Below are 3818 nucleotides of genomic sequence, written 5' to 3' on the forward strand. Positions count from 1 at the left end.
AAAACACAGTTACTGTGTGAGCTAAAAACTGCTGCAAATCTCATATATTAATTGAACCATTAACTACATTCTTATATAGTAAAATTATTACTAAAATCAACTCTGAAACAAATCTACTGGCATTACAGCTAATTTCCAGCACTTTCCAACAGTGACCACCCTAACAATTTGCTGCTTTAATTTTGTAGAGAACACAAAATCTGCTGACTAATTTGTCAGAAATTTACATAACTAATTAAGCATTATTCCCAATATTAGATTTATGTCCAGTATTCCTTGAGGTTTTTTAGATAAAGTCTAGGATTATCGTACACTCCCTCATAAACATGCTTAGCTCATATGTTGCCTTTTCCATTTGCATCCGTGCATGTGTTGTTCCGTTGTCAGCGTGTTGTTCTCAAAATGTGAAATTAGACAGTCATACCCCACCACCCTCCCTGCGCTGTAGAAAGAAAGAAGAAGTCTGAAAACATTTCTGAATACAGGTCACATCGCAATGAACCCAGAGAGTTGCCTTTCAGTTATGATTCCTATATGACGACGCAAATGGTCAGTGTCATACGTGGCATGGGTTGGAATTTTGATTCTTCTTTACCAGTCGAATAATTTTTTTTTGACGTTTTGGGTTTTTAGGTTTCTTTTCAAGGAAAGTTATGTTAAAAATTTGGCCTTTCAACTTCAATGTTTTGATAATAAATTAACCTCTTACCAATAAAACTTTAATTAAAAAATTACCCTTCATGTTAATTTTTTTCACATATTTATCATAAGAAAAAACACTACCGAAACAAACTAATGACTTGTTAAACCTTAAAGTTTGTTTTACTCACTTTTCGATAGGATATAAGTTCTTCTCCAAAACACAAGATATTACAATTATGTGCAAATATGGAAATCTATTCCACACACATCAAACCTGTCATTATTATAATTAGTGTGCTCATATTTCAGTGTTTTCAATTTTCCATTTGGGTTTTGATTAGACCATTTAAATGTTGCAATTTCAATGAAAACAAATGGATTTTTTCCACCAAAGAGAACATAAAAGTTTACCGAAAAGAAATTTCCATCTCAAGGACTGTAGATTTTACATGAGGCTATATAGATTTTATGTGAGGCTATCTTCTAGGCTCCCGGTCCTCTCCCCCATCATAATCACATGAAATCAAGTGGGGTATGTGTTTGTAGTAAAATCAACATATTGTATTAAAAGTGTTTTAATATTTCATAAAGTTTTCGTAGATGAGTGTTGGCCCGTAACCTATCCTCAACACATTAAAAACAATTATTCCATCAGACCTGCATAACCAACTCAACTATAATCCACCCTATTTATTTTACTTATTATTAGTGAGAAACAACAACACAATATATGGCTTATGTATATCTTTCACATGACAATTTTTATTTTTTGGGATCTTATAGGTGGTCAGTGATAAATAATCAAATACCACTTTTAAGCATGTTTTTATGGGATTGGCTTCACAACCAATCTCAAAATTTTAAAATATGCTTGATAGATAGACATCAACCATCCTTAAAATTATAAAATATGCTTGATAGACGTCATGTCTTAGATATGTTTACTTCATTGATGGTGGTAAGTTCTTAGGAATTTTGCACGCATTTTCAATTGTAGGACTTTTGGCATTGTTTCCAAGTGAACAAGTACTGAGGTGTACTCTTGTATCCATGCATTAAGATAGCGAAATAGAAGTTCCTGGTGCAAAATTCATAATTGCAAAAGCCACGTGCTATAGTTCAGATTCTGTGAAAAATGTAAATATAATGTTGATTTTGTAGAATTGAAAAAATAAATGAAAATTTAACAATTGTTAATATTTCACTTGCAAAATTCTTACTCTTCAACTTAGAATGTTAAACTAATGGCAGCTGTCTTTCTCCTTTGCATTGATTTTAGAATTGTCTCACAAAACTTTAGGTTTAATAACCCTCTATAGTGAACCTTAATAACTCTCTAAACTTGAAACTTATTAATAGTGAGATCAGATGAATTTTATTTAGATCATTGTTCCTATTATTTCTCAAATTATAAATTATTATAAATGTTAATTAAAATAATTGTCCTTGAAGTTACATTGGTTAACACTCATGAGAAATTTGTAGGGAAAAGGCTTCTTGAGAAAAACAAAACTCAAAATGAACTTATAAATGGTTTGGATAAGAGGAAAATGGTTTTCCAGAACTCACTACTTAAAATAGATCCTTGCAATACTAAATTACTAATAACAAATAACAAACACATTTTTACAGTGATAAACATATTCTTAAAAATAAGATATTTAAATATATTTAAAACATTTACAATAATAAACCTATCTTTTAAACCTTAAAATACTTAAATATATTAAAAACTTACATGGATTAAAGGTACCAAATACTGCACTCCAACCAAATTCGTAAGTGCCAGACAACATCCCATTGTTAATGTAATAATTGTTGAAAGCTTAGAAGACATGGACCTACACATTATCAAGGTAGAAACACACTCCACCCTATTATATTGCATTGCAATCTATGCCCTAAAAACTTCCCAAAACCTATTAAACTAATATAAAAATCTCACTAGAATCTCAAATAAACAAAACAACAACATAAAAATGTATATTATTAAACTATGAAAATTGACAAAAATATGTAGATAAACAAAATAACAATATAAAAATGTATATTATTAAACTATGAAAATTGTCAAACACAAGTAGATAAACAAAACAACAACATAAAAATGTATATTATTAAACTATGAAAATTGTCTAAACATGTAGATAAGTTGTTTAGATAAACATGTAAATAAGTTGTATAGATAAATACATAACAAGATAATTATATACCAATTTTTTTTTTTTTTTTCAACTAGAAAACAAAGTGAAAAATATGCATATATGAACAAGTAGACAAACCACAAAGTAGTCAAAAGGCGAGGCCACTGAGAACAACCACCATTACTCTCTTTTCCATGCTTAAGTGGCTACTTGGCACTCAACGCTCCTTTGCAACAAAAAAAGGTCATCCTTTCCAATTTAATGTATTACATATTTAAAATATATAAAATAGAAAACTGTGTAACAAAATTTGTGGGACGGTGTGACACCCTTAGACAAACAAAACATGATAAATTGTGAGTCACCCAAGATAAATTGTGATTCACCCATATAAAAAGTGTTAGAGCTTTTTCGTTGTTTAAAATAGAGTAGTAATAATGTTTTCCCAAAAAATAACCCATCAAAAAAACGTTTTGTACATTTCAAAACCCATAAAAAAAAAACGTTCATTTATAAACTTGAAATGGAAAATACATTCAAAATGACCTTTGATGGGCAAAATGCCTGTCAAATTCCAACCCTGAATTGGCATAGATAGTTCGACGACCATCTCAGTTTTTTGGCAATTGTACAGTCCTCGCCGATTTCTGACTTATACATTGAATGCTTCGCCAACTTATTTTTGTAGCCAACATTAACACAAGATGCTACTCCAAATCCCATTTGAATTTCACGAAGTTGCCTCCCGTGTCAATTTGAATTCAAATTTTACTACATCTCGGCGCAGTTGAATTGTGTTGTGAATGCCTCGGCCAAAGCGAGTGGAGCTATCATGGAAGTTTGTTAGGGTCTTTTTTTCTGGACGTCAGATCAATCGCAACGAGAGGCAAATGGGCATTCGCACGCTCTTGTGCTAGTGTCATTATTGACTACTCGGTTTTTGGGTACTAGGAGTTACGAGAGTTGCAAACTATGGAAAATTTGGTATTTTTGGAGGGAGTCGTTTATGGAGTTGGAGGAATTGCCTGTACA

The sequence above is a fragment of the Pinus tabuliformis genome, chromosome 2_2, assembly GCF_031772625.1.
Source record: "Pinus tabuliformis cultivar Carrire ecotype Pingquan chromosome 2_2, CPIR1, whole genome shotgun sequence".
NCBI classification, from domain to species: domain Eukaryota; kingdom Viridiplantae; phylum Streptophyta; class Pinopsida; order Pinales; family Pinaceae; genus Pinus; species Pinus tabuliformis.